Source organism: Phalacrocorax aristotelis, chromosome 3 (genome assembly GCF_949628215.1).
Source record: "Phalacrocorax aristotelis chromosome 3, bGulAri2.1, whole genome shotgun sequence".
Classification (NCBI taxonomy): domain Eukaryota; kingdom Metazoa; phylum Chordata; class Aves; order Suliformes; family Phalacrocoracidae; genus Phalacrocorax; species Phalacrocorax aristotelis.
In genome coordinates, this window is record NC_134278.1 from 88,869,716 (window position 1) to 88,884,514 (window position 14,799).

Consider the following 14,799-nt stretch of genomic DNA (forward strand, 5'->3'; position numbering starts at 1 on the left):
TCAAGTGAAGTACCAGCCTTGAGAAGGGAAGTTATTATTGTAAAAAGCCATTTTCCTTTGGTGCCATTTCAATAGGCTTGGGGTGTTTTTCCCCAGACTTAATCATTTGTAGACTCTCCTCTCCCAAAACAGCCCCAGCTTCCAAGACACAGGTCTTGGGACTCTCCGGTTCTGAAGGCCGATCTCCGTCAATGCTAATTTGGGGAAGTAAGTCGGTGGTACCCGCAGCAGATGACACACAGGGCTCAGCTTCTTATTCAGCTATAAGTCAGCAGGGGCACCCCCTGACCATCTGTGTTCTATAAATTACAGTAACACCAGCACACACTGCTTGTAAATCACCAATGAACAGGCTTTACCTTGTGACACACTACATGAACTCTGTTGGATATTCCAATAAACTCCCATAAACCATCTGATATAAACTCTGGATTATGTTTCTTGGGGGGGGGGGGGGGGAGGAGAAAACCTGGACTTCTCTGCACTTGCACAAACTTCTTATGGGTTAAATGAAGATGTGGCCTGAATCTGTGTTGTGTGTTTATGTACCATGTTTTCTTATGAAAGAGATTACACCCACTCACCCCTCTCCCTCCATCATCATGACCACATATATTTCACTTTCCAAGACTGCATCAGCCTTGAGGTACACAGGGTTGTTGCTCTCCTGCAAAAAAACACCCAATCAGTTGAAAAATGCAATTTAATGTGAGCTTGCATGACCTGTCCTCCATCCTTGCTGCACCAAGCACAGGCCCAAAACAGGAGAGGCTCACTCATGTCCTTTGCTTTTGGAGGAGCAAGAAGACCCAACCCATGACATCAAGCCAACCAGACCCTCTACAAAGTGAAAAATATGCCACTATTTCTCCCCACCTCTGCATCCTGAGGGCTAAAGCTGAGGCTTGCTGCCTCTAGGAGGGCAGACCATCCCAAAAGAGCTACACAATTGCTTCTTTCTTCCTGCCAAGTGGCTCTTTTACCCCATTCTGGTAACAGGGTGGAAGGCTCTGTGGTCTGACACGCCATCAAACCCCCAGGAGCTGCACTACTGCCACCCAACTTGGTTTGGATAGCTCTTACCTCCCACAATGTTTCATGGAGGCCATGTCTGCACGGAGGCACTATGAGCAGAAGTCTCAGCATGTGGCCATATCCTTGGTATGTGGCTGGTTGGGGCCACAGATGCTGCTCTGCTGAGAAACCTGGCATTTGACTTAAACTTTCTCTCGAGACCCGTCTAAGGACCACTTTTGTTAATTATATGAGTAAGCCCTGTGCCTAGCTTGTCAACTGGGCAAAAAACCCCTGTAAAATAAGATATTCAGATTGTGTGGGATATGTCAAGTAAATAATCTGATAAATGTTATGTGACCAGCTTTTTTGCTGACCGTGAACAAACATGGGCTGTAGTGTAGACATCCACCAATGGCTGCATCACAACTCCTTGGCATGTTCCTTAATTGAATTTGAAATCCCAACCTCTCTCAGGAGGCAGTGGCAGCCTTGCAGTCATCTCACTCAGGCATAGCATAAGATTCCTAAGGCAACATTATTTTTATCTGGCTATAGCGGCTGGCTTCTCATCACTCTCTGCATGGATTCACAGTTGTGTGAGCACATGCCTGCATCAACACATGCTTTTAAACCCATTGGGTGACTGCAGTCAAACTGGACAGATGTTCCCACCTCATGGAGACAGGGAACTGAGGCAACCATGGCTGCCTCCCACAATGGCAACAGTTGTAGGATGAACTCAGCCATCAGCAGACATCAGAAAATCCACACCTGCAAGAGCAATCCAAGGGAAAATACCGTCCACTGCTCTCTTCAGTCATGAGCATCCAGTTAATCAATACTCATGAATACTGCTTTTTTTATTACAGCACAATATCCAGGCTCCTACCAATATTGATGCGTCTTTGCCTAAGACATACACACAAGAAAACATCTAGTCTAATCAGAATAAAAAGGTAAAAGCAGTGAGTATGTGTTCTGGTGATACCAGGACCATCCACATTACATGATCCCAGTGTTACCCAGCAAGACTGTACCTGACTGAATCTCTTTGAACAATCTTAGGAGCTAGTTAGTTTAGTTTCAGGGGAAAAAAAGTGAATAAAATAAAGTTGATCTTTAAATCTATTTTACTCATACAATGCCCCCCCGTCCCCCCGCAACGTTTCTTCAAATTTTCCTAGCAAAAAAAGGATAGTTTAAAATTTAAACATAATGAATCCACGTCAGCTCAGACAAATCCCTGTCATTTTTGGGCAGGAACTTTTTAAATTGGAGGTAATGTACAAGGAGCATCTTTGCGGTGCTTTTCCATCCAGCAAGTGAACCAAAACCTCTGCCTTTCACAGCAAGGCAGTGGGAAGCCCCAGATCAGGTCTGGGCATTGCAACAATGAGGGTCTTCTGAGCTCACCCATGAAGATCCCCCCCTTCCCAGCCATTCAACCTCCTCCTCTACCTTTCCACTGCCCTCTTCATCCGCCCCTTTCTGTGCACTCCAACAAGAAGTGATAGCACTATTTCTGGTTTTTAACAAGATTTGGAAAGCATTCAAGTGCCTGACTAAGTGGTTGGAAACAAGGAAGCAGAAGGATGTTTTGGCATCCTGCGATGTGTGCATGAAGAGCATAGACACAAACACATTGAATGCACATACTGTAAAACAAGATTACAAGGAGAGCATGAACTAATAAAAGCCTGTTAAAACATCATGGATGCTAGTGCTGTTCGCGTGCATGCCTTTGTATTAAAATAACAAATATTTCACGTGAATGTGCAGTTCAAACATGACTGATCACAGATATAACTTTCGGCAACCTTTAAATACATAATGCCATCCTGTAATTAATGTAGCCTATCCTGAAATTTGAGGGATTTATTGATATTGGCAGAAACGTTTGCAAATAACTTGGGGAAGTTCATAACATACTTTCTGTCTCAAGGGATTTAATTCATTTTTTTCCCTTTTTTTCCAGCTACCATCAATAAATTCATTCAGAGTGCTTACTATACGACGACAATTGCAGTTGGAAGTCCTCAATAGAAAGGTTGAAGAAAGTATCAACATGAAGAAAGAGCCTCGTGTTTTTATTTGTTTTGTTCTCTTTCACTTACAGTGAAATATATATAACCACGTCCAAGGGGATTGCTTTTGAGGTCTGAGTGAGAAAAAAGCAAAAGCAGACCATAGGAAAAGCAAGCTGCTAAAGGATTTTACCCAAATTCCTCAGGAAAAATAACATGGCCAACATGAGGTAGGCTGCCAACACTGAAATGTTACGTATTGGTACAGACCAGGCACACACATGTGGAGAGGTTATGTCTAAGGCCAACTGATATAGTTTGGGGAAAAAAAATGTGTCAACGCAGCTTTTCCTGGAGGAATTAAGATGTCAACACCCCCAGCTTCAGACAGGTGCTGGTTTGTTGGGTGGCCATGGAAGAAGAGATGAATCCCAATGTTGTGGTGCATGTTCCTCACATTCTACAGTCACCACAATAACAAAACTTGGCCGTGACCCTACAGAAAGGTATTTAAAATGTATGCACAACGAGGACAAGAAATATCCCATCATTTTGCTAGGAAAGGGCTTCCATACCCAAGGTCTGCATAGTACCAGCACATGGTCACAGCACCTGGAGCATCAGATGGCAGGTTATTTTGCTGTTACCAAGCAGGATCTAAGTAGGTTAGTGGAGTGGACTGGCATGTGTTCTTCCTTGCTTAATCTCCACTTTCCTGCATGGTTTCTCTAGATATTGTAAAGCATTTCTTGTGTGGACTACTTTATCATCAGGAGGTATTTTTGCTTTGAGTGCATAAATTTGTACACACATACACAAAACTAAAGACAGTAAGACAGAAGACTTATTTTTAGAAAATTGTACAATTTTTTTTTTTTAGTTTTTTTTTCTATCTTTCTTTCTAGGGTCTAAATCTGAGGTACTCATCCCACATGACAAATGATCAGCCATTTGTATAAAAAAAGGCCAAAAATACCTGAAAAATACCCCAAAAAGTGCTTCTGAGCTACTTGTTTCATTGACTCAGATGCATTGGCTATGTTTCAAACAGTATGCAGAGCCAAGTCTGGTATGAATGGCTGCACGTAAAATACCAGGGATACCTCAGCCCTCCCCATGGCTTCTCCATACCTCCCACCCACTTCCCACCACATTGTATCAAAAGCCCCAGTGTCACTTCAGGCTTTACGCTCCTACATCATCAAGCATTTCCAATAAAGCAGTGTCTCCAACTCAATATCCACAAGACCCTGCTCCACTAAGTTGGGGCTTTGTTTTTTGGGGAGAAAGAGACTAGGTTCTACCTAGTTCTAGGTTCTACCACGCTGTGATTCCTACTGCCTGTAGGGAGAGAGACGGTAGGCACTGGCTAAAAAAAAGGGCACTTTTCCCTCCAACAGAGAGGAGGAAGAAATTGTGCATCAGGAATATAAGTGCTCCTTGCTGACTCCTGTCTGGCTGTGGTGGGGACAGGGTGACCGACCAAAATGGGCATCCTTCTTACTGCGAGTGGTAGGAGGGTTCCTGGCTGCCCCAGGGTGGGAATGGGAGAGCTGTGCTGATGCCAAGAGGTTGGCGACAATTTATCCTGCCATCCAGGAGTTCCCCAGCAAAATGGGCATGGGAAGCTGCCAGAGGAAGCATCACAGGATTTTCCACCTCTCAAGGGAAAATCAGCCAGGATAGAATCAAAAATGGGGTTTAGCTTCCCACCTTCTCTCACTGTTTTTATCTGCTGCTATATATTTCAGTGCATTTACAGATAATGGTTTAAAAATAATTATGGTGTAATAATCCACCTCTCAAGCTTGTTTAGGTGCCCACCTTCAGGATGCTGCCTTCAGGTTGAAGCAGGGTGCCAGGGGTGTGAACTGAAGCTGCCATCTGAGGTGTCTGCAGAGGACCAACAGCAAGTGGGATCCACCAAATTAGTGTCCTCCCTTCCTACCACTTTTACATGAAAAATGTTTTTTTCTGTCAGGGGCATGGATAAAACTGATGTTGCTGCAGGGAAGGAAAAAAAAAACTCACCTGAACAAAACCAGCAATGGGCATTTCTGTTGCAGGAAAGCTCAACATCTTGCCCGTTGGGAGTGGAGCTCCTACCATCGGTCCAGCTTTCTTCCACCCTTGGTCCCCACAGTGCCCAGGAGAGCCATGCTGGGGCCCCAAACCCCCACAGGAGCAGTGTGAGGAGCTTGTCATACTGCTGCTGGAGGACCAAAGTTGTCAGCTGTGAGGTTGAAGAATTTGAGGTTGGCTGTCAGAGTGCTCCGAGCTCAGGAGGGGTTTGGAGGAATGCAAGCTGGGGTTACATAAAACTGACTCATGCTGAGAAATCACGAGTTTTGAAAGATTCCGCTGAGGAATGAGCAAAACCTCAAGCTGCATGTTGCTTACAAGTCAACAGAAACTGGGGGATGCTGGGGATGTCTGAAAAGCAGGCCTTGGTGTGGGGTTTTTTTGAAGTCCTGCCACAACCCTCAGGAGGAACCGAGAGCCATGTACGTCTGTCGTGGGGGAAAATCTGGCCCTTCCTTATTTCAAGGAAAGTCAGTGTGGGCATTTCAGCTTTAACCATTGGAAAGAACTGCCTGATATGGAGTAAATAGAAGTTAAATGGTTTTTTTTCTTTTTTTTTTTTTTGTGCTACTGTGTATAATATTGAACAGTATGTAATGCAGGATATTTACTTTTTGTTGGGATATCTGAGTGTGCAAATGTTTGTGGTTTCATTTACTGGGCAAAATCAGTTGTGGATTTTGGCAGTCTGAGCTGGTCTATGGTTTCTGTCAACACCTGGATGTGGTTCTTCCCAGGGCCTTACGGGTTACTCAAATCAAGTCCCATTACACAGGTAATTTGTGTGCCATGAAGACTGTGTGTGTGAGGGCTACATATGCAAAAGGAGTCCAAGACCCAGGACTTCCTGCCATGCATTAGAAACACTAACCAAAACCATTTGCACTTTAATATTTAAATCAGACTTCTAAAATCCATGCTCGGAGACCTATCCAAGTAGTTGATTTTTGGATCCCTTACAACTTTCTCCTCTTATTTACAGTAGGTACTCAGCATCTCATACACACACACACACACAAACAGTTAAATTATTCAAGTGCTTAAATAAAGATATGGTTGCCTGCCTGTGTTTGTCCAAATTTGAAAAAATGTTGCCTGCTTTTAAGTTTTATTTCTCTTTTCCCTCAATCACAGTCTCTCTCCGCCCAAAACACACTGATGGAAGAACGAAGATGTACAGATGGGCTGCTCATTTTCAGTCAGGTTGCTGGGTAAATATGGCATCAGGAAAAGAAGAGTGTTAGAAACACAGATGTACACAAGGCATCCCAACCATCATGTTTGGGCTGCCTCTGCATCACTCAAGTATGCATCATGCAGCCCAAGCAGAGCCATACGAGGCCAGAGGGAAATGCAGCTAATGGAGAACAAACTATTGGTGAATCGCATGCCTTTCAACCTTGCACAATGGGATAAAATAAATATGGATTAGTGCCGGGGTCAAAGTTTTTATTATATGAAGTACTAGATGTGCAAGTGCCTGAGTTTGTGATATTAAAAAAAAAGGACTAACTGTATAAATACACACATACAGATGCATATATATATGTATATACATATATATTTTTTATATATATGTGTGTTTGTTTTGTTTTGTTGTTTTGGAAAGCTCCCTTCCACATGGTTGCAGCTAATTTCTCAGCCTCTGCATTGCAATTGCTAACAATTTAATCACCTTATAAACTTCTGCAATGACTAACGCTGCATCTATGCTTTTGGCACACCATGGTCAGAATTTGTTTTAGCAACAGCGGTATGTAAAGCAGACGCACTATTTGTGAGGCTCAGAGCCCTTAAAAATCATTCCTTTCTCTCTGGGCTATCGACATTCCTGAGCACTCACGATGCAGCTGCCGAGCTGCTGGACAGCCCACATATGGCTGTGCACTGAACAATAGCGACTTGCTGTTGTTCTTGTTACATGCATCACCATATGTGTTTATTAGAAACAGCAATGAAACGATGACAGGCTTCTTCAGCTATCCCTGCTGCTTAGGGAAAAGAAAAGTGAGGGAGTAAGTGGGATGAAATCAAGAGAGTTCTCCCCAGCTTTAGGGGAGCTAGACCATGGGGTGGCATGGTCCCACTCTTTAGGGGCTGTTTATTTATTGGTAATATTGCCAAATTAATACTGCTTCTATAAATGGACACTGAGTCTAAGTCTCCTCTCATTCCCTTGTATCAGGGAATTGCTGGAAACTTAGAAAAAGTGAATCCTGACGGTGTTGACATCCAAAATGCTGTTCCACCAGGGCTCACCTGTGTGCAGCCTACCCTCAGCCACCCAGGAGAAATCTACCAATATTTCAAGGAGCCTTGGATCAGGACCACACTTGGCATGTACTTCCATCATGATCACAACCAGCTAGTGTGGGATCGCTTTCAGCGTTGGGCTGCCTCGAACAATTTCCAAACTGCAGAAATTTGGGCTGGGGACTCAGTGTTTTTTAAATGGAGGTGTTGAGGCGGGCATCAGGAACCCAAAAGAAACACAGAAATGGTTTAAGGCTGTTTTGCTATCAGTGTAAAGACAAGGGGGGAGACAAGTCCTGGGGACAGGGAAGAGGAAGCGGTGTTCAAAGTGAACAGAGGAGATGAACTAAGACAGTCAAACTGAACATATGAATCTACGTGTGCTCAAAATTCTGCATCATTTCCCTCCACTTGAAGTATTTGCTGTATTTTAAAGCAAAAAGAGGGAAAAAATTAACTCTGGGAGCAAAATCAGCAGAGTTAGAAATACGATGTATCTAAGTATGTAACATAATGTAATTTTGATATCCTTGAGTGTTACAAGCTGTCTTCAGACACATGGAAATCAATGGGAATGAGTACTTATTTCCAAAGGAAGACATGAGTTTCTGTATAAATGAACCATATTTTTTTCATGTTCAAATCTTGATTTTTCTTGATAATAATCTTGATAATGCTGTTTTTTTTGTGACCAAACTAACAAACCTTAGCCACTGTAAAAAATCCCACAAAATCAGATTTAAAAATGAATTTGCCACGTTGAGTTGTATCGGTTTTACTGCGACCTTCCAACTGTGGTAAGAGTGCCATTTCCACTCTTACCTCACTTCTTTTCTACTTCCTACCCATAAAAGTAAACAATTCAAGATGATGTTTGACATCTTTGAAAAGTTCCCAAAACAGGATTTTCCACTGAGCCTGCAATCCCTTGGCTTGCTTTTTCTTTTCTCTCCCCCCGCCCCCCCCCAATCAATAAATCAATTTGGTGACTATACTGAAACTACAATTCTGAATTTTGTTACCTTTAATTACGTTGCTAACAGAATAGACCATGTGCCTACTTAAAAAAGTAAGTCAGTGCTTTTAGGACATGGCCATTACCCCAGCAAAGTCCCTGCCTTATTCCCCATCTGCATGTGAGCTACTTTTTACAGGTGATTGTTTTCTCCCCACAAAACTCTGAACTTTTGTTTTGTTTTGTTTTGTTTTGTTTTTAATGAACCCATCCACTGTTTCTCCACTTATCAGCTTGGAAATGTTGCTGTATTAGTTTCACACAGTTTGATAACTTTGTCTTGAATGCATCTTTGTCTTGGATTATTTTGTCAGAAGAAGTTGTTTTTGAACAAGCCCCTTTAATTCTGTTGCCTTTCAGTTATTGTCTCCTGAAATATCAACATGTGGTTTAAAAATAATCTGATTACACCTTTTGAGGAGCAACAGTGGATCAGGCAACTTATTGTACTACTTATTTATTATCCGTAATCCCCATCCCGCACTCACAAAAGACAATCAGGGCTTTCCATTGAGCGAAATAAAAGCAGGATGAGACCATATGGTTCTTGTTAAACAAGCCTCATCTTCCTATTGTTAATGCTTATCTCCAAAATAAAGTGTTTCTGCAGAAAGCATATTCCCATAGCATGTTCTCTTTCCAGTGACCAGCTGGTTGCCAGTTTGTTATTTGCACTGCAGTAGACCACTTTCATCTATTTCTATTCCAGTCCAAGAACACCATTTGTACATTGTCCAACTTGGAAATGTTAATCTGACACCATTGGTCACGGGCCTTTTAACTTCAAGTGGCAAACTTCCAGCTAGCTGCCAGTTGAGTATTTACACTGGAATCTTTCTTAGCCCAGAAATAAACTATTTGTTCGCCATAAACATCAGCAACACACCAATAATTTCTGCAACACACATGTAGGAAGGTACAGCCCACCGCACTTTGCTGTTGGCTTCTCAATAACCTCCTAAGTAGCTCCTTGGGGAGATGCTGCTTGTCTTGAGCCAAGATAAATGCATGTATTTCCTCCTTCATGCATGTATATAACTTTTATTTACATTCATGGGAGTTACACATGTATATTGAAAGGCAAGAAGAGGGACCAAAATTAGGATCGTTGGGCAGGAGTCTGACAGCTTCTCCCAAGACCCAGGACTGCCCATAGGCCGAAACATCAGGAAAACCCTAATGCAAGACAATCCAGTTGCTTTGGCATTGTCCGCAGCTCTCCGTGCACAACCATGAGCACAGCGCTCGGGATGCCCGCTGGGAAAGAGGCAACACTGGATGTACTTGAATGCAGCTTTTCAGAAAGCGGAGTGGCGTGAGCCCTATGGGATTTTTCTTAGGAGACTGCTATTACTTCCAGCAATACGATTTATGCTTCCTGAAAGAATATTATACTTTGGGCTCTTTTCAATGAAATAAAAGACCGGGGGGGGGGGGAAGCGGAAGAAAAAGAAAAGGTTATGCTGGGTTCTGAGATTTAACTTAAGGAATGTTATGCAGTAGCAAGGGTGTGTTTCATGTATTTTGTTCAACTCTGTTAAAAGAAAACATTTCCTTTTTACATATTCCTGTGGTGACCTGCGGCTGGGAGAGGCCAAAGAAAGACTTTAGTGAGTTCAAAATGTAAACTTCAGGAATGGAAACCCCCTCTTTTAAAGAAAAAAAGAATAGCAACAACAATGCCCTGTTCTCCCCTTCGCTTCTGCTATTTAGTCAGATAATGTACCCGCCTCCTTTTGTGTTACCTTGCTTGTTCCAAATGAAAAAAAAGAAAATCAGGTTAGAGGAGAACTGACCCTACTAAGGTACTTTAGCAAAACTCAGAGGACCATTTGGGATGTACGGCTGATCTTATTATCGAATATATATATTTATGGACTCCTTAGCACCTAACTGTGCATTTAGTTCAGCATTCCATCCACCTGCACTTCACAACCACCAGGAAAATGCCGGTCAAAATGCAAATACTGGCCAGCATCCAAAGAAGGATCCTGCAAATGCACATTATATGAGCTAAGAGGAGGCGTGCATCCCACATCAGGCTGATCACTGGGACTTGATGAATGCCCCAACCAAACCAGTGTGCTGTCCAGGCACAAACTGTGGGGAACGGCAGCTTGTAGCCCTATGTCTCCACTATGGTCAGCAATTCTTGAGCAAAGCCCAGCAACATAATTTGCAGGTTTAAACCCCCTGCTGTGGCTTTATGCTGGAAGAAAGCAGCATTTGCATCGCCAGTGAGCGAGCACCTGAGCTTTCGTGGCCCTCACTGACCTGTCTAGACAATGAAGTGCCCAAACAGTGGCTAGACATATTCACCTCCCAGACTCCCCTCCAGAATCCAACTCAACAGGGAATATTTTCAGTGTTAGGGACATGACTTACAATGTGATTTGGGAACCTAAAGGCTCAGACGCTTAAAAAAATTCCCCTTAGCTTGTATAAGTCATGTAAAAAAAGTGCATTTCCTATCCACCTACAGCGACTGACAGAAGGATGATAAGAGACACACTGTTTCTAGATACTCCAGTACCTTGGGCAAAAAGCAGCTGCTACACTGTGAAACTGAGGACTTCTCTTTCCAGTGTGGCAGCTCACTTGCTCCTGCAGTCAATGGGATTTCTATATAAGATGCATCAATTTTAATCCTGACCTTTGCTATCTTCCCACTGCTTGATTTTTTTGCACCCTCAGCATTCCATCAGTTTGGGAGTACGAAATATATATAAATAGCCATCTACCATGCAACAATATTTTGATAAATATACGTTTTTCTTACCTCACCTAAGGCTCCTCTTGCAATCGAATGAAGGCGAACAAAATATTTTGACGTCTCAAAATACATTCTCTTTTCCAGGAGGGCAAATAAATAGACCTGACATAAAATAATGTCATAACAATCAGCAACTACAACTCGATTCTTGCTGCTGTAACTTGAAACTTGTAAGAGAAGGTTAAAGTAACCCAAGTCTGAATTCCTGACCACTAAAAAAGCATCCACTCCTTTTGCATTGGGTTTTCTGTATGGCTAATCCTATTTAGGGCAACCTCTGCGCCAGGTAAAATAGCGAAGTATTTCCCCAAAATGCTTAAGGAAATTTGACAATTTGAAATTAGCCTCATTGACTGCAGCCAAGCAATACAAAACTGGAGCAGGCAGAATTTCAGACTGAGGAAGGGTGTTTGGACTCCAAGGGAAAGAGAAAATCAAGCCACTTTCAGAAGAAATCCAGTTACCAGGGGAAAACTAGGAGCCTGCAAAAGGATAATGGGCCCGAGAAGAGCGACTGGGAGCCTGGGACAGAACCCCAGGCTGCCACAGAAAAAAAGTTGAGCAGTTGAAGAAAGACTCAGAGAACTTAAAAAGAGAGGCCTGGAGCTAATCTTTCTGTTAGTTTATTTTTTCCCCCTGTTTGTTTATTAGTTACAAGTCAGATTTTGGAGCAATTAGTAAAATATCATGCAAATATTCCCTGTGTGACTGCACATGAATAACTTTAATTTCACTAAACATTTGTCTCGTCATTCTGAAATATATCTGCTGTTTGCATTAAGATAATCTGCTAAAATATTGGGAAGTAAATTACAGTTTTTATAAGATATTTATGAAACAACTTATTTGTATATTAAATATCTCTGACTATTACGGCCTGGTTCTTTGGCTGGTGCCTGCCTTCCCCGGGAGCATTCGTGCCCTGTTTCAATTACAGACTGGGCTGAGTACCATCTTGTGGAAAAGCTCCAACTGGCTGGGAATGGCTCAGTGTACACTCTAAAAGGCTGAGGGAATAGTACCAGATCTGCCAGCAGCCTGCAACAACAACAACAACAACAAAACACAAAAACAAACAAAAAACCCCACCCAAACCCAAAATACAAAGTTGCACATGTGCATAAATCACATGATATTTGCAGAAATTCTGGCATGACACTGCAGGAGTGTGTGTCACTCCACTCGGACGGGGGACTGCAATAAATGCCCTTATGGAGAGAGAACAACGAGGCTTGAAGGATGCTCTCAGTCCCTCCTTGGTGACCACACACCATACTGGGAAGTGAATTAAAAGCATTTTTGACTGTTTTGTCCTGTCAGGGTTGTCCCATTCTCTTTGCATGCAGTGAAGTCCTAAGGGGGTGGGGAGAGATGCATTGGTTTAGTATTGCCACAGTGCAGACGAGCTCATATGTAGCCCTGTTTCCAAGTTTTCAAAAGAGATATTGAAAAATCAGGGCACTTGTCATCCTCCAGCACTGAGGTTTGGGGCAGGACCAGTAATGATAACCCTAAGGGCTGCATCCCGCCAGAGGGAGATGGGGTGGTTGAAGAAGAGGGAGGATGGCAAGCAAAGAGATCTATGTGCTGGAGGAACTGGAGGATATTGCTGCTGTACAGCCAGGGACATATCTGCACTAGTTTCAAGCATGGGTAGATACAGCTGTGGAAACTCAGGATAGGCAATGAAACCCTCTTGAGATGCAGGTAAATCCTAGATCACTGCCATAGCTTGCTCTAGACAGGATTTGCATGGCTGGCAGCACCCAAACCTCTTCAACTGAAGCTCATGTGTAGCTGCATGAGTTCTAGTCACATTGTCACTTGTGTAATATTAAATGTTATGCCTACATCCCTCTTAAAACCCAGCCTAGAGTGTTCAGGAGTTGCCACAGCCCCACAGACAATGTGTAACTGGGCTGTGTAGGGTCTATGAAGCCACTGAGGAGTCTACTGACCCTCCAACCTTCCTTGCCTAGCTGGGCCCCATGCGCTTTTGTGAATAGGCACCAGCTTCAGATTTCTTTTCTGGACACACAGCATATCTGGCTTGGAGGGTTTTGAGGGTTCAGTTTAGAGATGCTGGCAGCATCGTCTGAGCTACCTTGCTTCATGATTAGCATCGTCTCGCTTTACATTCCCTGCAAAGCTGCTCCATCCCTAGTCCACAGGTTAAAATTGAATGCCCATTCTAAAAGTGGATGGGGTGAAATGAGAAGAAGAGGGAAGAGGAGGAAGCCTGAGGCACTGGGATTTGCATATAGATGACCTAAATTCTGGATGAAGAAGCCTGGGAAAGAGACAAGGAGACTGAAACACTTTAACACCACCTACCATCTTGACCTACAAATGCCTGTTTGTTAACATTACCTACTTGGAGTCCAGCTTAAAAAATAATAAGCTTGCTTGCCCTCTTCTTGCTTGTGCCCCACACAGCACTCGTACCACTGCTTGTACGGCCACACGCTGCATTGGCCCAGGGACCCTCGAGTTAATGCAACGGGGGGGGGGGAAGCAAGTAGGGGAGGGTGTATTTCAGCATGGATCAGTCCCCCCATTTTCACAGCAAAATAGTAACAGCCTGGGGCTGCATGGCTCAGTTCAGGTTGCCTTGCCAAGGTATGTCAGTACACACATGCCACGCTGAGCCCTGCCTGCTCATGCTTCGTGGAGCCAAGGGCTCTGGCAGGGACCACACCAGCAATTGTGCAACCCTACTCAGCCGCAGATTTCCTCTGGCCCTGGAAGCACAACAGTGGGCCTGTTGGTAAACAGGAATTGTTTTCCTGCCACAATAGGGCTCCAGATGAAATCACTCCCTGATACCAGGCAGCCTCGACGTGCCTCCTCTGCTCCACACCCCAGTTTAGATGGTAGCGCCTTCCTGCTCCCTGTAGGCCTCGAGTGCCTCATAAAACAACAACACAATAAAACAAAACAATAATGGAATCCATATAAGGCTTGATGTCTCCATTGCTCCTTAGAAAAAGTGCCAAGGGACCTTTGCCTGAATATGGGCAGCAGGTTCTCAGCATTGGCCAGGCTTTCTTAAGAGGAAGAAAGGACATTTTTCAAGTCCAGGATGCCAGTACCCATCTTGCCCATCCTCAGCTGTACACCTCCAGTGGAGAGAAAAATGTAGTTATGGGAGATGAATCCCTGGGTCTGGCAGATATATATGAAGTTAAGTTTCCCTTAACACCTGGGGGCTGTGTGGGAAGGGAGGTGACTCCTGACAGCTCCACCGGGGAGGCTTCAGCCAGGGCTGGCCCGGTCCTGGCATCCCCCTTCCTGGTGGCATCAGGGACCATTGGGCTCTCACAAGACATTTTGTGGTTGGGGTAATTGCATTGTGTTGTCTTAAAACTGCTGAGGCATGCCCCTAAATAAAACCAGACCCCCAACCTCACTCCAAGCACAGCAGCCCCCAGCTCCCTGCACGCATAGTCTGACACAGAGCTCTGTCCAGACTCCCTGCCCTGCTTTCATTTCAGATGCATGGTTATTAATTAATTTGTAATTGCATAGGGGGGGGGGAAAAGATAAACATGTGATTCGGGACAAATATATACAACATGAATACACACACACACATACTCTTTCTCATATCTATATATATTTTTTGGTCAATGGTG

The 14,799-nt window shown here is 43.7% G+C and overlaps 2 long non-coding RNA genes across 2 annotated transcripts in view; one reads left to right on the forward strand and one right to left on the reverse strand.

Annotated features, from left to right (window-relative positions):
• The window catches only part of LOC142055030 (uncharacterized), a 275,522-nt gene that overhangs the window by 20,301 nt on the left and 240,422 nt on the right, over positions 1-14,799 (reverse strand). Inside the window, exon 18 of the long non-coding RNA XR_012659779.1 lies at positions 11,171-11,266. This is a non-coding gene — a long non-coding RNA (uncharacterized LOC142055030). The remainder of the gene's footprint in view (positions 1-11,170; positions 11,267-14,799) is intronic.
• Positions 3,000-5,000, forward strand: LOC142055031 (uncharacterized). The gene is made up of 3 exons (XR_012659780.1): positions 3,000-3,271; positions 3,947-4,110; positions 4,849-5,000. It is a non-coding gene; the product is annotated as an uncharacterized LOC142055031 (long non-coding RNA).